The 19,117-nt window shown below is 44.4% G+C and overlaps 1 protein-coding gene across 1 annotated transcript in view; it reads left to right on the forward strand.

Annotated features, from left to right (window-relative positions):
• Window positions 1-17,746: 17,746 nt before the first annotated feature.
• Window positions 17,747-19,117, forward strand: part of RBPJ (recombination signal binding protein for immunoglobulin kappa J region) — a 237,102-nt gene continuing 235,731 nt past the window's right edge. Inside the window, exon 1 of the mRNA XM_069593804.1 lies at window positions 17,747-17,937. The gene's annotated coding sequence lies outside the window, so the exon portion shown is untranslated. The remainder of the gene's footprint in view (window positions 17,938-19,117) is intronic.

Here is a 19,117-nt window from a genome sequence, read left to right on the forward strand (position 1 = left end):
ATCCTGAAAGAATAAACAATTGTAATATTGTGAGCCACTCAGTTTCAAATGATTTGTTACATAGCAATAGATAGTCATTAAGATTTCATTTTTTTAAAACAAGTTCATTGCTGAAAAGATTCAAAAACCACTACTGTAGAAAAATATTTAATGAAAAGATAAACAAAAGGTTACAGAGTAACATATATAAAATGAAAAAATTTTAGTATACAAAGTATCTATAGTTCTCAGGTAGCTTAAATTTTTAATAAATTCACTTCCCTAATCAGAGTAAACAAGTTGCAAAATGCAACTCAAGATTTCAACAAAATTTCAAGTGATTCGTTTGCTCTGATTTCTTTATAGAGGGAAAGAGAGCAAGAGGGAAAGGAAACAAATTTTCATTTCTTTCTAAACTTCCTACTGTCTAAAATAGACGTTGTCCTCAAAATCCCAGAAGGGGAAATGCAAAAAGAAATAGATTAAGTTAATTCTTAGGCTGAGCTACAAAGAGCCCAGTTCCTGATGACTTAGGAAATTTGGACAAGTTTGGGGCATTTTTAAATATGCTTTGTTTCATTCCGTTGTTGGCAGCACTGGTGGCGGTGGCTGCCTTTGACCCAGCCCCAAGTTAGACGTAGTTGCACTGTGTGGCTGGGAGACCAGACTGACCACAGGGCAGGTGAAACTGACTCCCCGTGTCCCTTCCCTGGGATTCCTTAACTCTTCCCCGGTGTCTTTAGTCTACAGCACAACTCCTTGCAAACAGAATAGGCCTAAGTCAACACAACCATGCTGAGTTCTCAGGCAGTTAAAATTTCATTCTTTTTACTAAGCCTCCCTCACCCTGGCATTGATTTTTTTTTCCCCAGACAAAATGAGTTGTTTACATTTTTCTGAGTTTCATTTCATCTTCTTGTTTTCATCGGTGCTTCCCGCCTGTCAAGTCCAATTGAAACTTTGTTGGATCAAGGGTCAGGCAAATTGCTCCTCTCTGCTTTAGGTCTCTTGGAAATTTTACAAATGTGTCTTGGGTGTCTTCATTGAGAAAAATATTGACCTTTTTAAACTCTGTTGGTGTGGGCAGAGACTTCCTGCAGAATTTATACTCATTTAGTATTTAAAATCTCACAACCACCACCAGAAGATGAAAATAGTGCCAGACACCATGCTTACCTCTAAACCGTGTTGCTTTTGATGTCACACAACTGTGCACAGAAATGTGTCTGACAAGGTCCTGCATATGACCCAGATGAATAGCATGGTAGCCTCACGAGCTCAGTACTACGCCCATTGATTGTTTACACTAGAAGTTCTCCCACGTGATGTAAGTAAAACTTAGAGTTTGTCACCAATAAATGGTAATACTGAAAAAAAAAATAGTGTCAGACAAAAAGTTAGGAACGATCCCTGCACGGATTAGGTGACTTTAAGATGAAGTGACCGCAGCCCCACCCAAAGTAAATATGAAACTCCCCTGAGAATCCCTTCATTTCAGCGACTGTTCCAGAACCCTTTTTGAGGTCCAATGCAAATATCTGTTCTGTGTTTATTATTCTAGCATGTCAACGTCCTCTTCCTATTTGCCAGTGTCAGTTCTTTTGAGGCAGGGACAATTGTTACCATTTGGTTAAACAGAATACAGGATTAGGGGTTTCTCAAATGCTGGATGGAGGAAAATGGGATGAGTCACAGTTACATGCAGGATGTTTCTATCAAAATGCCTTTTAACCATTTAGTAAACATAACAGATCAGTGGAGAAGGAAAGGATTATTCTGTAAACAATGGCAGGATATTCATTAGACATCTTGAACAGGAGGAAAAACTCTATTTCAACCTTAAATTCATACCATGAATCAAAATAAATTCTAGAAAGATTGAAGAAACATATGATGAAAAAACAAATCATTAAATAGACACATAGATCAATAGAACAGGATTGAGGGTCCAGAAATAAATGACTACATTTATTCTTACATTTATGGTCAATTGACTTTCAAAAACCTTCCAACACACTTCACTGGTGAAAGTATAGCCTTTGTAACAAGTAACGCTGGGACAACTGAATAGTCAGAGAGAAAAAAATCCTTACATTCATGTTATACACAAACTTTAACTCCAATTGAATTGTAAACTTGCATGTAAGAGCTAAAACAATAACACATTTAGAACAGAATGTAGAAGCAAATCGTCAGGACCTTCAGTTAGGAAAAGACTTCAGCAATAGTGACACCACAAATATAGCCCAAGAAAGAACAAATTGATAAATTGGACCTCACCAAACTTAAAAACATTTATGCTTCACAAGACACCAGTAAGAAACTGAAAAGAAAAGCAACAGATGGGGAGAAAAGATCCTATTCTCACAGCTTATATTCTTTAGGGAGTATGGGGGCATCCAGAAACAAATTAACAAATGACAAAATATCAAATCACAACTAGTGCTCTGCAGAAGACAAACTCCTGTGACATGTTGGGTGTTGGCAGTGTTAAACTGTGTACTTAGGAAAGAGCACTCTGCTGGGATGTCATTCATATCGAGCAATGTGAGTTCTGAGTAACAAACGAACAGTCAATCATGTGATGATCCAAAGGGAGCAGCAGCAGCATGTGCAAAGGCCCTGTGGTGTATACAAGCTAGACATTTATTGGCATGTTTGTGTCAATAAACGATGGCAGGGGAGGCTCTGTCAATATGGGCAAGGAGGATAGCGACGCCAGATGGAATGGGGGCCTTCGGAGGATGCCCTTCAGAGGGCTTTGTGAACTAAGGTGAGAAGGGCATGTGCCCTCAGATGTGATTGAATCAGACTGGAGTATGACCTCTGTTCAACAGGGAATGGATTCCAAAAGAGAGTATCACCCAGAGTTCTTGGTTGCAAATAACAAAGCTGACTTGGGCTGGTTTAACAAAGAGAAACTTACTTTATTTTTTTTTAATTTATTTTAAAAGATTTTATTGAAAAAGAATATTAGGGGGACTTCCCTGTGGCCCAGTGGTTAAGAATTCACCTTGCAATGCAGAAGACGTGGGTTTAATTCCTGGTTGGAGAACTAAGATCCCACATGCTAAGGAGCAGCTAATCCAGTGCACCACAGCTAGAGAGTCCGCGCTCTGCATGAGGGACCCCACAGGACGCAACTAAGACAGCCAAACAAATGGGCTTTTTAAAAAAGAAAAGTAAAAACAAAAATGAATAGTGGGAAACTCATAGATTTCTTTCTTTCTTTTTTGGGAGGACCTGAAAAACAACACTCAGGATCAAGGGTCCAGGGACAATTCCTAAAACCACAAGGGGGGAACCCCCTCACTGCTAATGCCCCATTGGTGATACTTCTGTGCATGGAACTTTGGCATCCTTTCCACCCCATAGGCATTGCTTTGGCTGTTTAAAAAAAAAACAGTTCTGCACAGCCTTTTTCCTTTTTCAAACTGCTCACTGCTGAATCAAAGTAAGTAAGAGTTAGTTGCTCAGTCGTGTCCAACTCTTTGTGACCGTAATGGACTGTATCCTACCAGGCTCCTCTGTCAGTGGAATTCTCCAGGCAAGAATATTGGAGTGGGTTGCCATTCCCTTCTTCAGGGGATCTTCCCTACCCAATGATCAAACCCAGGTCTCCGGCACTAGCAAGCAGATTCTTTACTGTCTGAGCCACCAGGGAAGCCCAAAGTCTCCTAATAAGCATGCTAAGTGACAGAGTCTAGTCACCAAGTCACATCCTCGTTGCAAAGAAAGCTGGGAATTTGAAGTTGCTGCATTCTAAATTCAGGGATTAAAACTTAAAAGACTGGAACTTCCTCAATATAAGAAGGGTGCTTTTAAAATTACTAGGGAGTCATAAAACATAATAAAATCCATTAAGCAGAATGGGAATAAAAGTACGAATCCAAGTGAGGAGTCTGATGCAGTATTTCAGGTGAAGGATAATGGGAGACTTAACAGGCTGATACTATATTACAGGACAGTGGTTCTCAGAGTAGGGCCCTAGCCCAGCACCATCAACATCTTCTGAAAACTTTGTTAGAAATGCAAATTTCAGGCCCCACCTTGAAACTTACTAAATCTGAAACTCTGAGGGTGAATGAAGCTCAGCAATTTGTTTTAACAACCCACCCAGATGACTATGATGCCTGCTAAAGACTGAGAAACCAAATATTACCATCACATTGGGGTTAGAGCTTCAGTGTATGAATTTGGGAGGGGGCCATGATCCAGTCCATAGTAGACATATAAAATTAAGACGATAGCTTTGCAGAGCTCATGTGAATATAGGGTACATAACCCTTCTCTTCGACTCTCATCCCTTCCAGCCCTCCCCTCACCAGATTCACATCATACAGAGAGCGTCCTCGCCTGTCCCCAAACCTTCAGTTTGGCCACCCTGCCTCCAATGTGTTTTCCATGTACAAGACTGATTTCATGAAAAGGCAGTTCTCTCCATGCCACTCCTTTGCTCCAAACCCCATAACTCAGAAGTGTTTTCCAAAATGTGCCTGATTTTAAGAATCATCAGGGTGTTTATTAGCACCCAAGCCCCTCCTTACAGTTCTGGAGTAAGTCTGGGGCATCCAAAATTTTATCAAGTGTCAACAAGTGACGCATATCACCCAGTCTGAGAAACACTGCCCCTTATGATAAATTTCAAGATCCTTAGCAAAGCATAAGTATGGCTTGGTACTCTGGCCCTGCCCTTTCTCTCCTGCTTCCTGCCACTCCTCATCTCCCCTCCTCACCCCGCTCCATACCCTCATTCACCCCCCAGCATTCCACCTCCAGCTGTGGAAAATTACTTGTGAGTCCTGAGTACCCCCATTCTCCCTTGTATCACCCTGACTTAGCATATGCCTCTCTGTCTGAAAGGGTGCCCTCTCTTCTCCTGGCCACCTGACCAATTCCACATCTTTCACTTCCACGCTCAAGCTTCCCTCTTCCAGGAAGGGCTCCTGCCTCCTCACTCTTTGTTGACACCCTTTATGCTTGTGCTCTGTGCCCCCACTGCCATAACCATTTCGGCTTGTCACTGGCATGCTTCCCCAACCAGATCAATAGGTCCTCCAGAGAAGGGAATGAATCTTTTCATCTTTGTATCCCTGGCTGCTTGAACAGAAGCAGACTCAATGTGAGTACTCGATGTTTGCTGACTAAATCAGTTGGTGAACTACTATGAGTAGGACAAAGTTGCTCAACAGAACTGCATATTCCTTAAGGGCTATTATTAAAAATTAGGGGGAAAAAGGTCATTAAGCACACATACACATGTATACACACTCTCTTTCTCTCTCAATAGTATCCAAAGAAAAGAAGAATGTCACCCAATGGGGAAACTGAGGCACTGGTTGTTGCAACAAATAATAGTAAGGATTAAACACAAACTGCTCCCTATCTGGGTCCAGATTCAAGTGAGAAATAGACAGAGGACTTTGTCAGAAATAGTGGAAAAGTTGCACTGTTTCTGGCAGTGAGACTGCAGAAGGTGGAGATTTCTAAGACACAGTTGTTGTATATGCATATGCTCAGTCCTGTCCAACTCTTTGCGACACCATGGACTGTAGTCTGCCAGGCTCCTTTGTCCAGCGATTCTCTAGGCAAGAATAATGGAGTGGGTTGCCATGCCCTCCTCCTGGGGAACTTCCCGACCCAAGGATTGAACCCGAGTCTCCAGTGTCTCCTGCATTGGCAGGCGGATTCGTTACTGCTGAGCCACCTGGGAAGCTCTAACATACGGTTGGGCTTCTGAACATCTTCCCCGACTGAGGTCTTGGGACAGACCATCCCCCAGAAGACAGGCCAGAGCCCTGACCCACAGATGTGCTTTCACAGGGAAGCTGAGGAGGCCTGCTTCCAGAGACCAGGCGGCTCTGGGGGAGAGCAGTGAGAAGCCCCTTCCCCAATCTCAGCAGCCAGAGAAAGTCACTTCTCTTTCTGGGGGGAGGAAGGAAGCACGGAGAGTGGCAGATGGGTGTCTCCCACATACTTCTATCCTGGGAGTGGGGAGAAAGTGGAATCACGGGGCATGGGGGCCCAACTCCCCTCACTGACCCCCCACGAGGAAGTGCTTCAAGACGGGCTATTTGTAGAGTTGGGTTTAAGAAGGAAGTGAGAAGCAGTCTTTCCAAAGTCAGAAGGGAAATGGAAAGGTTCGCATCACGTGACTCTGCAGAGGGCTGAGAAGGCTCCTGTATGAGACTCAGAATCCGGAATTCAAATACTCCCCAACTTCAGCAAGGTTATAAGAAGATGCGGGAATTGCTTAATCTCTCTAGGCCTCCCTTCAGCCTCCATCAAACATCTGTCATGAGCCTGGTGGAGTGAGTTGATGGAGGAAGAGCTGGATTGACTCAGTATTATCTTGGGTAACAGAAATAACTGATGCCATGCTCAAGATATGGGTGACTGGGGAATCCATGCCTCTGGCAAGCTGGTGGCTGGCCCTCCCTCATCAACTCCCCTCCCCACTTTCCTGTCAAGTCTGCCCACCTCATCAACCTCCTCCAGCATCAACTCTGTTCCAGGACTCCAAGAGTCAGGATTTAGGTTTCCTGGCCCCTCAAAGGCTATTGCAGTTAACATTTAAGAATTTTCCCACACTCTTTATGCCCTTAAACCAGGCCTCTGGTTAAGAGGTTCTAAGGAGCTGCGTGTGTCAGAAATGAGCCCCCTTTTTATCAGATGCAGTTCTGAGTTCAGCAGAGGAAAATCTCATGGTGCACAAAGAAGCCTCCGCCCCAAAGCTCTTCTTAATAATTATCTGTTGATGACAAATCTCTAGCCACATGCCTTGCCCCACAGCTGTACTTCCTGCATGTGTCACACAACCTGGGCAAAGTCTGCCCAGTCATCAGATACAGCCTACAGAGGAGGACCCCAGGTTTGGAGGGACTAACCCAGCCAGCATCCCACTGCAAGAGAGGCTAGAAAGGTGGCTTCCAAGGAACTTTCTTCCCAGTTGCTGAGACTAGGGTAGGGTAAATAGGCTACTGGCTCCCAGGGGATGGTGCAGACGGCTCCTGCCCCTTAAAGTCTGTCTGAGTCCCAGACTCTGCCTATTTGTTTATGAACACTTGTAGAGCACCTACTATGTGCCAGGTACTGTGTGAAACACTTCACAGACATTATCTTGTTTAATCCTCATAACAGCCCACGCTGTGCAGCCTGAGGGAAACAAGTTAACCTCTCCGTGTCTCCATTTCTCCAACTAAAGGGGAGAGTCCATAAAGTACACACTTTCTGGGGCTGTTGTGACAGCTCCATGAGTTCACATGCTTCAAGCACTTAGAACAGTACCGGGCACACAGCAAGGGCTACAGGATTAAGCATTTGTGGTGCAAATAATGGGGTGAGGACAATGATGGATACAGAAACACAGAATAGGAGGACAGACCCATAAATCAGTCCTAGCAGGTGAGAGACAAGCTCCCAGGAAGCCACCTAGCTGGCAAAGAGCTAAGGCACATTCACACTAGAGGCCCAGAGAGGGGACACTTACTCTGGTTCCAAGACACAGGTGCATGCGTGCTAGGTCATGTCCGACTCTTTGTGACTGTATGGACTGTAGTCTGCCAGGCGCCTCTGTCCATGGGATTTCCCAGGCAAGAACACTGGAGTGGGTTGCTATTTCCTATTCCATGGGATCTTCCCAACCCAGGGGTTAAATCCATGTCTCTTGAGTCTCCTGCATTAGCAGGTGGATTCTTTTATTATCACTCCACTACTTGGGAAACCCAACTCTAGTCCCCTCCAATGATCAAATACAAAACACAGCTTTAGAGGAGAGTAAATACTCCTTCCAAGACATAAAGATGCACTCGCCGGCCCTTATTTACAGGTGTACTAACACTGGAAAACCCATGTTCCCCACCTCTGACCAACTCTGAGAACAATGCCAAAGGTTTCCTGTAATGAAAGGGACTAAAAATACTTTTTGATGATGGAGAGAGTGGAAGTTGAGCAATGCCGACTGAGCGAAATACGGAAATGATACCAAATGGTCCCCAAGCAGCCAAGCAAGCAGCCCACCTGGCCTTTGATCTCTCAGTCTTGCCCCAAGACTCGGTGCATCTTGTTTTGTTCCAGGAGGCCATGCTGTGTCTCTGGGTTTGCACGCTCCAACTAATTTTCTAGAGAAAAAGTTAGTCAATCATGACTAATGCTGAGTTAGAGCATTAGAGGGTTGCCAGCAAATTGAACACCTAAATAATATAACTTTCTCTTCTTTGCAACTCTTTGAAAGAGCGTTCAGAACTGGGAATTTGTTTGGTGCTTTGGAGACTCAACAACCACTCCCATGTTTACTGCCAAATTATTGTTATCATCAGATACATTCCATACACCGTCAAATTTTTTGTTAAATTTAACCATTTTGTTAAACTATGGTGGAATGGTTTTTATGGTTTGTAAAACTTGTCATGTGTATTATGTCCTCTTGCTCTCATCCCCACTCAGTGAGAGATAGTCATACCCACCACAACCACCCCCTTTTACAGATGAAGAAACTGAGGCACAAAGAGGTGAAGAGCTTACCTGAGTTCACACTGCCGGCCGATGACAGCCTTCTGATGGTGCACCAGCCCCTCCTTTCACTCCTCCCGGCTGATCCCTTGGAATTCCACTCTACTCTCTGTTTGGGGCATCCTCGTTGTTATAAATCTTCTCTGTTTATAATGGCTGATCTCCAAAAGAAGCCTCAGCCTAGCCAGGAGGAGCCTTCTCTTTCTCTTTGCAAGTAAGTTTTTCCTCTTCTGTCTGGAAAAGGTGGCTTGGCAGCCAATTCAGTGAGCAATTCAGTGATTTAGGAACAAATATGTGGTACAGTTGAGTCTCTCCAGATGTGGAGCTAAATAAGGCACAGCTCGACTTTTTTTGGGTCCGACCCCGCTTTAGGCCAAACAAGGGGGAAAGGGAGCCCCAAGTGCACTTGTGAGAGTAGTGATAGTATTCTGATTCAAGAATGCTTACTATGTGCAGGCACTCTCCGGAGAGCTGGGACTCAGGATGACTAGCTGGTCAATTGCATGACTATATGATAAACTATTACAGTTTCCTCCCCTTCAGTTTCCCTCTTGCAGGAGGATTTTCCACCCTTGCACTGTTGAACTCAGAAGTGGCTGTATGACTTATGTTGGCCAACAAAAAGTACACAGAGGTGACACAGGTCTCCCAGCTCGTGTTGGGCTTCTCTCTTCCATGTGCCGCACAGACAGGCAATGTTCCAGAAGAGGCTGCCCTGAGTCCCAGAGAGGGGTGGAGAAGCCAAGCCTTGGGCCAGTCCATAATGGCCATGTAATTTGAGCAAGCACTGTTTCTCTGCTGTGTGGTAAACCACCGATGTTTCCAGACTGTTGTTACAGCAGCAGGATCTAGCCTCTCCCAACTAGTAAGTTGGGAGATGAAATCCCACAGCTAGTACATGACTGAGGCCAATCACTCAATCCAGCATTGAACAAATGCTTACTAACTTGTATTAACTATGCTGAGGGCTTCCCATATATTAATTCATCCTTACAAGGACCCCATAGCCTGTACATAGAGTTGCTACCCCAATATTTCAACCAAGGACATTTCGGCTCACACAGCTTGTAAGGAGCATATCCAGGACTTGAACCTTTGCTCTGAATTCATGTCCCAGTTTCATAATTACTAATTCATGTTGACTCCTTGTTCACTTCTTCAGGACACAGATCTTGAGAAATTGAAAAGAGCAGTATGAATGAATGTGCCGACCACCGTCAGACTGTCAGATGGTCCTCATGTGCCCATAAAGTCAAGAAATAATGTGAACTGCCCCACCTTATGAACAATCATCAAAGGAACACCCTGTGGGTGAACAAGGAGGCGGAAGCATTCAGCGCTTCAACACGCCTCCATTCCCACTTAGCTCCTTCCTCTGTTCAGAAATCATGCTCACCCACCGACCCAGAGCTCCTACCGCCCTCCGTTGTTAGCGCACGAAAGGCACACAAGCTACCTTACACTCGGCCAAGAGACCAGCAGCAGCGTGGGGAACAGAGACAATGAAGACTTTGGAAGGAAACAGATCTGAGTTCAAGTTCTGACTATGCGACTTCCCAGATTTGGGACCTTGGGCAAGTTGCTTAGGTAAGTCTGTACCTGTAAAATGGGATAAATAAGATAAATCATGCCAACTTCACTGGACTACTGGGAGGAGAAAATGGGATCATTTGACAAACACCTTAGCCAGGGCCTGACCAATAACAGGTGCTTGATGGATGCTAGCTCCCTTAGGAGTTTACCCAAAAAGCATCATGTGAACCCTCCATTTTCCTGTCTACCCTTGCCCTTTGCCCCTAACCACCACACACACACCCCTTCCAGCTGAATCCAAAGGAGCTGCTGGCTCCCAGATGTGTTTGCTGACCTGATTTGGACCTGAACACACATCTTTGCCCTTAGAATGTGGTTTGGAAATGAAGATTGAATGTCTTGAAAACTGAGCTGGGCTTAAAGAACATTAAGAGTTAACTACAGACACATTTGAGAACTAATTCTTCTTTTTTTGGAATATCATTTACAAGGGAAAATGCAAACCATGCACCAAATACTCACCGCCAAGCAAAGACATGGATCATAACCCTTTGGAAGTGAGAGATAAATACATGTGCCTGTACATATTTATGCCAACTATTTCCTCTTATGTATTTATTCCAATCATTTAACAAAAATTACACATTTGGACCATGCAAATGTCCTACAGTTAACAACCATTTTAAAGTGACCAATAAAATACCATTTCTGTCTTTTCCTCAGCCTGGAATTCAGTCCTCAAGCTGAGGTGTTGAGCAGGGGATCCAAAAGTCAACTGGAGGCCCATGCCTTCTGAGTCACTGATCGTCTCACCTTTTCCTTAAGAGAGTCAGAGCAAGGAACGCTTTTTTAAATATACAACTCTTTCCATAGTGAAGGCTGAAAGTCAGGGCTGAGAAACCTCGAAGTTTCTTCAATGAAAGTGCAGAGGAAAGAAGTTCCATGTGACCTTTGGCACACTGACATTTTCTCTTCATTCACAAAAGTGACCAAATTGAGAAGACAGCATGGTGGGTGTTTCTTCATCACTTTATGCATGTAGTTTAGTGTCTCTCCTGGATGCAACCAAGTATCACTGAGAGGCCAAGAAGGGCAGAAACAGGGCCCAAGACTCAGACAGACCTGTGTTCAAATCCTGTTTCTGATATGAACAACTTAGACAATAGAGGCAAGAGATGTAGCCTATGACTGTATTTCCTCAACCATCAAATGGGAAAAATAATTCCTACTTCACAGAGCATTGTGAGAATTAAAGATATTGTTCAAAAGCATCCGTGTACAATAAGTATTCAAGGAACAACTACTGTCATCTTTAATAGAATCTAAGGTCAAATTGGCAATCTGGTGTTCGGAATAGTGGCTGAAAAAGACTTGCTTTTCAAAAACCCATTAGATGGAGTTTCAAGCATCAGACTAAGAATTTATCCAGTTTCTTTTACTCTTTCCATATTTCAGATTTACTCTGAAAAACAGGGAATTGGGATTTCTGATTAAAACTAAATCTTCCTATAGATTAAATTTATTATAAGAAGCCTATTTACTTTTTAAGTAAATAATGAGAAGATTTTTTAACTTAGTTATGCTCCTTTAGGGAATATGTAGAGACCATTATAAAGTGGTATGGACTGCAAAAAGCATCCATAAATGTCTATAACCCCTGTTTGCATTCTTCGCTGTAATATAATTTTGCTCCTCCTCCCATCTTGAGGTAGAGTTTATCTAAGCCTGTTTAGCTGTGTGATTCGCTCGGACCAATAGGTCAAGAGCAAATGTGCTATAGACAGAGGCCCACTGGGGTCTACCCTCTCTTGCTTCCCCGAGACCACCAGCTAAAGAAGTGCAGGGTAGCCTAGCAAAAGATGAGAAGTTCCATGGAAGCAGTAGGCTTTCCCTGCAGGTTATCGAATGCTAACTTTCAGAGAAGCAAGTGAAACCATTTTGGAAGATCCAGCCTCAGCTAAGCTACCACACATCTGCAGCCATAAGACTGACCCCAGGTGAAACCAACAGAGGAACCATCCAACTGAGTCCAGCCCAAATTGCTGACCCACAGAATCACGAGCAAGTGGCTTAGCCAAAACATTCACTCAGGTTTTCTACAACATCTTATGGGACAATCTGAATGGACTTTTTGGCGAACCCAATTCAATAAAGTAGTTGTTGTTTTAAGCAGTTTTGAAATAGTTATACACAAAAGGTAAGTTTTGCATAAAGCCTTCCACCAGCAGTTCTGTGGCCTCTGCAAGGTTCACAGTAAATCCTCAATCTCTAGACACTATCCCCTAAGTCACAGTGGCCTCGGTCATAGTTTCTTGGTCAGGGCTGAATCCTGTCTGAGAGCGGACCTATCCCATTCCCTCTCACATCACAGCAGTGCTTTAGATAGCTGGCCCCCTGACTGTCATTGCTGAGGGTCCAGGTTTGCCTTGGTTCTGCTCTTTCCAAGATCTGGTTATTCTAGTTTCTTAGATTTGATGAATTTCCCTGGTATTCTTCAGATAAATTCCATTGCTCCTCAAGAGAGTTAGCTTTGGTTTCTCTTGCTTGTACACTCCCTCCTCGCCAAATTCTTTTTTAACGTTTTTGCTGAAGTAGGGCTGCCCTGGCAGCTGTCTGTAAGGAATCTGCCTGCAAGGCGGGAGACTCAGATTCGATCCCTGGGTTGAGAAGATTCCCTGAAGAAGGAAATGGCAGCCCACTCCAGTATTCTTGTCTGGGAAATCCGATGGACAAAGGAGCCTGGCAGGCTCCATGGGGTCTCAGGCTCCATAGTCCATGGGGTCTCAAGAGCTGGACACGACTTAGCAACTAAATCACCAACACCACCACACTTACTTGTGAGTGTGTAAGTATGTAATCACCACCATGATGTACAATATCATATTAGTTTCAGGCGTACAGCATAGTGATTCATTATCCATTACAAGTTATTACAAGATATGGGTATAATTATACCCCATATCTAGCAGTGTACTATATAGCAGTGGTCCCCAACCTTTTTTGGTGGGGGGGCATGTTCAGGCAATAATGTGAGCATGGGGATGAAGCAGATGAAGCTTCGCTTATTCACCCAGTGCTCACTTCCAGCTGTGCAGCCCAGTTGCATAACAGGCTGTGGACCAGTACTGATCTTCATCACTTAATCCCATAAGCTCCAAACTCTTAGCAAAGTCCCCTCTAAAGAGTTTGGCCCTCCATGTTCCTGAGGAAATGGTAGTCAGCAGGATGCTGCAAAGTTTCTTGTACACAAGACACCACACTGGCCTCTGCCAAGGAGGAAAAAGTAAGGCGTGGGCAGCAGCCTCACCCTCGCGGAGTCTCTGATGTAACAGTCCTCCTGCAGTCCTTTCTGCCTGCTTTTCCCCTTGATTCGTAGACTGGCAACTGAAGAGAATTCTGCCAAGTCAGTATACTGTGAATTATTCCTAATTAACTTGAATGCTAAGATCATGTGTCATCCTTGGCTTTACCGGGGAAAACCCACAGCAGATCTGAGTCTATGCTCCTTGCCTAAGGCCATATCCTTGGAAGATGAGGAACTAAAAATCACTTCTCTTTCTGAGTATCCGACAGCCTGAAAGGGATCTAATGCTGTTCCTTGTAACTTTTAAGAAGATTTACTCCTCCTCTCTCTCTTTTCTGTGTTTTCTCTCTCTTCCACCTTTTAGAATTCAGGTACTATAAATAAGAAAAAGCATTCATCATACTGATCATGCCTTTCACTTTCACTTTTACTTGGGAGGGGAGGGCTTAGAAGCGACCTGAGAGTAAGCTTCTTTGTTAGAAGAACTGTGAGACCCTGAAAGAAATTTCATGGAAACGCAGAGGGGAATAGGAAGGGGGAATAGAGACTCTTCCATGCCAGGCTCTTTCATAGTCAGAGTTCAGACAATCCTGTGAAGTAGACATAGGTACTCTCATTTTCAAAGGAGGCCACAGAGGCCTGGAGAGGTGCAGGCGGATGCCCAAGGTCACAGAGCCTTAACTCCAGTCCAGGTTTGCTGACGTTCATGTTTCTGCTTTTTCTACTCCCTGCCTGCTTTTCCAAAAAGAAAGCAGTGAAAGTTGACTTGGGGAGTTGTGGTGGGTCATGCCCCTTATTATGGTCACTGGAAATGAAAACTCCATGCCTACGAAGATGAGTCTATTTCAGTACTTTCCAAAGAGCAAATCTATTTTAAAGTTGCCTCTGTGATAACAATAAGTGAATGTCAATAAATATGCCACACACAAAAAAGAGGGATTCCCTCAGTAAATCAGATTTGAACTAGTTTCTTTACTACTGGACACCTCTGAATTTTCAATATATTTAAAGTGAATCTCCGGGGGAAGATCCAGGGTGATATTAGTTATGGTCCCCCTTAGGCTGCCATAGCAAACAGACTCTAAAATACAAGGGCCAAAGTAGAAGTTACTCTCTCTTTCATTTATCAATACAGAGAGTGGCCCAAGGCTGGCTAAGTGGCTCTTGCATTTTCAATACATGGCTTCCAAGATAGCACCAGTGGTTACCATTTCTCAAGCAGTGGAAGTTGAAATAGAGAGTTTAAGGAAAGAGGCTTTCCCTTTAAGGAGACAACACGGAATTATACCATCTCTTGTGCTTACATCCCACTGGTCTGAACATGGTGATATGGACACAGATATAAAGGAAGCTAAGAAAAGCACTTCCTGGTTAGGTACCCAAGTGTCAGGCCAAAACTCAGAGCATTTTATATCACCAAAATGCAGAACGAGAGTAAACACCAAAGAGAAAATGAGCAGTTTCTTATTTTCCCCAACTTTATTTACTTACAAAACTCATCTTTTTAATGCAGTGTTCTTCAGGACTGGTACTTCGTTAAATACCTCCTCTGTCAGGATAAGGCAGTTAACGATGCAGTGACCAACAACCTCAAACCTTGGTTTGAGTTGTCTTGACTTTCAAACAGCATCGGTTTAGTTCTCACTCTACTGTGTGTTGCTGAATGGGGGAGCTGTCATCTAGAACAGTCCTGATTTCCAGGGTGGAAGGGAAAAGAGTGTGGATGAGTCATGTACCACCGCATCTAAAGGCGAGAAAATCTAAGTAGAGCCTGACGGTAGTTCACAGCCTTCTTCACATGCATCTCCTTCAAGCCAGGCTTTGCTCCCAGACTTGGGATGGCTGAGACAGACCCACTTGTTCCCCTGCGGTGCCCCGAGTCTGCAGAGGAGAAAGGGGCTTCCTTCTGTCTCCCTGGCCCTGATCTTCCACCTTGTTGTGCTGGTTGGAGTACCAAGAACAAGCTCCGGACGACTGTGGTAATTGACTCCTCTCTCTGTATCTACTCTCCCAAGAAGCAGAGACTATTTTTCCAGCCCTTGAATCTGGCCTGGGCTTGTGACTTGCTTTGACCGATGGAATGAAGCTGAGGTCACTCCAGATCAGCCCGTTTCAGCCACTCCAGTAGTTGACTGCAGATCCATGGCTGAACCCGGCTAAGCCAAGTCCAGATTGATGACCCACAGCTAGATAAATGGTTACTGTTCTACAACACTGAGTTTCAGGTGGCATGGTACATACGAAAACTAACTTGCGTAGTGACGGAAGCTGAAAAGGAATTGACTAAAAGGTTGTATTCTCTGAAAAACCAAGGCACTCCCAAGTTTATAGGCTATGCCCAGAATGCTACTGTAGACCTGGGCTGGCACTGAACACTGTACCTGCTGCCGTGGACATCCGCACTGAGACCACACCGTGACGAATGAACCTGGACCCTGGACCCTGGTGACAGCCCCTGGGGCCACTTAGGAAAGTGGGGGGACTTTCCTGGCGGTCCAGTGGTTCAGACTCTGCACTTCTAATGGAGGTGACACGCGTTCAGTCCCTGGTTGGGGAACAAAGATACCACACGCTGTGTGGCACAGTCAGAAAAAAAAAGGTGGTAAAGTTCTTAGTGTTGACACTTGTCCCCAGAAGTAGCTCACATACAGGCAAGATGGGGCTTCCCTCATAGCTCAGTTGGTAAAGAATCCGCCTGCAATGGAGGAGACCCCGGTTCAATTCCTGGGTCAGGAAGATCCGCTTGAGAAGGGATAGGCTACCCACTCCAGTATTCTTGGGCTTCCCTTGTGGCTCAGCTGGTAAAGAATCTGCCTGCAATGCAGGAGACCTGGGTTCTGTCCCTGGGTTGGGAAGATCCCCTGGAGAAGAGAAAGGCTATCCACTCCAGTATTCTGGCCTGGAGAACTCCATGAACTACGCAGTCCACGGGGTCACAAAGAGTTGGAGACGACTGAGCGACTTTCACTTCGCTTCACTTCACAGGCAAGATATTCTACAAAATAAATAATAACACATGAAGGAAAGGGCAATGAACCAACCAAGCAGGAGACCTAGAGCTAGGGTCCAGGAAGCCGCCATGGTGTTGGTGTGGTGGCTTAGTCACTCGGTTGTGTCCGCTCTTTGCAACCCCATGGACTCTAGCCCACCAGGCTCCTCTGTCCATGGGATTCTCCAGGCAAGAATACTGGAGTGGGTTGCCATTTCCTCCTCCTAGGGATTTTCCTAACCCAAGGCTCTCCTGCATTGCAGGTGGATTCTTTACCAACTGAGTCACCAGGGAAACCTATGGTATTGCTAGACATTAACCCTTCAGTAGCTGAAACAGGGAAGTTTATCTCAGGAATCCTGGGGCAGGAGGCAGGGTACTTGGGCAACATGTCTGTACCAACCACTGCAAAGCATTTCAAAGTTTTAACAACTGGTAATACCACACCAGTGCATAACACGGTCCCCTGCTAACTCAGTCTCTGATGAGGAGACTAAAATTGCATGCTTGGCTTAGATTAATCAAGATCCACCCCCGCCCCCATCTTGATGAACTGGGATTATGGTCACGCAGCCACTCAGTAGGTGAACAAAAGGATAAAATCAGGGCTCCACCAATAAGGAAGGAGGTGATCAGGAAAGATAAATTGGCAAAAATGATCATTATTATCTGCGACACACCACAACTCCCAGTGGATAAGTTGGAGTGAGATATGCAGGACAGGGCAGCTCAAGGCCCTAGGGGTTGATCATTAATGTGCCCTGGAACACAGCAAGGGTCACAGAGGCCCAGGGTAACCACCGTCCCAGTATACCCGTATCAGGGGTTTGCCAGGATGCGGGACTTTCCATGCGAAAACTGACAAAGCCTGGGACAAGCTGGTCACTTGGTCACCTTGGTCGCAAGGTCAGCTGGTCCATGGTCTGCGTGATGTTACTTAAGAGGAGTTAGAAAGGGCCAGAGAATGCTCTTCACCAAGATCACACTGTTAATTCACTCATTCCTTTTCTTCAGTAAGCCACAAGTTCAACGTCAATTATGTTTTACAATTCTGTGCTATTTTCCTTACAATTCTATGGTTAAGGCTCTGTCTAGGACTGGGGGAGTCCATTTTACCCAATTTCAATTCAACAGAAATCACTGAGGTCAGGAATATCAAGGCAGCTCTGAAACATGAAAGAAAATCAAATTAACCTAAAGCAGCTGTAACATCATTTCTCTCCCCTATCCCATTGGCAATTTGTTTTGCAGCTTATATTTATATATAAAAACCATGCCTCAGATTTCAGGATAAACCCAGGAAAAACAAGAACTAGGAAAGATTATTTCTTGTTTCCCTTTACAGATTCCTCTTCAACCAGAGAACTTCCGAACCCTCCACCCCATAAAAAGAAAAAAAGAAAAAAGCCTGTGTCTGCATTTTTCCCCTTAGACAGAATGTTGACTTTCTTCTCTTCATTCTGACACTTTCATTTCCTTTGCTGCAAGGTGAAGTGGGCACCAGAGTCAGGGTGCCCGAGGCTCTCTCTGAAGCCTTTCACGTCACTTGAGCCTCCAAGAAGAATCTGTGTTAAGAATTTCTCTTCAGCATGATCGGACTGCTCTATCCAGCACTGTCGAGGTAAGTGAATCCTCTCATGAATTCTCGATGTCACATTGCCCATGAAAACATTTACTATGCTTTAGCTTGTGATTTATGGATCCATAAATTGCTTTTGCCACAGCCACTTCAAGACATAGTGAACTAACCCTCTCGTCTGCCACTTCAGTCACCACCAGGAGTGTTCTGGTCACCTCCTCTCTGATGCGGCCTGAGATTACTTAGCAGAGGCTGAGCCTAGCTTCAGAGGATGAGGTTTCTATGTTCTCCCTGCCTTTGAGCAAGCAGCTCTGCTTCATAGGCCCTGCCCCCTCTTCTCAAGCTTTTCTAACTCCATACTTACTTTCACTTACCCTAGCAGAGAAACACAAGTTTTCTGGAATCAAAGACCTATTCTTTCTAGGTGGTTTAAATTTTAGAAGCTTCCTTTTAATAAAGTCCTCCAGAAATACCTCTGTTGGTAGCAGATGCTAATCGAGTTCCTGGTTTATTTGAAAGTGGGCAGCTTTCTCTCAGTACAATGTTGGGTTCTGTTGGAGATACAGAAGGGCCTACAATTTCCTTGCTATCCTCAAAATTACAATCTAGTTGAGACAACTGAGTGCCTACTGTATACTGGGTGAGGAGTTTCTGAGCTCTGGGCCCCAGGGCAGGGATTGGGGATGGAGTTATAACAAAAGGGTCACAAATCCACAGACAACACAAGCATTACCTGCACATTTTTATCCTCTTCTTACCCAAGTCTTTATGTGACAAATATCTGCTGAGTGTTCATATGCATGCCTGGTGGAATAATGTCTTAGATATGTCTAGTTTTCAAAAGCATTTGGATGCAGTTGTAATCGATTAAATACAAATCCATTTGAAGGGTTTTCTGGGTTTGTAATGTCCTACCAGCACTGAGTATTTTCTCAGTCAATGGATGCCAGAAATTCATTATTATTGTGGAACTACATGAAAAGAGTTAACATTTTAAAAGGTTTCCTTAATATCAGGAAACGTGGGGACTTTAAAGGAAAGCTAACACAGGTGCATAACAATACCAGGTGTGGGGCTTGTAGGAGAGTAGCTCAGAGACTACGGGCAGAAAACCTTGGAAAAGCCAGGAGGTAAGAAGGCATCAATCTTCTGTTTGAATAACCTCTACATATCAGCCTATGATCAGAAAAGGACAGTTCTCTAAATAATGCACACAAACCCT

This window comes from Ovis canadensis, chromosome 6, assembly GCF_042477335.2.
Source record: "Ovis canadensis isolate MfBH-ARS-UI-01 breed Bighorn chromosome 6, ARS-UI_OviCan_v2, whole genome shotgun sequence".
NCBI classification, from domain to species: Eukaryota; Metazoa; Chordata; class Mammalia; order Artiodactyla; family Bovidae; genus Ovis; species Ovis canadensis.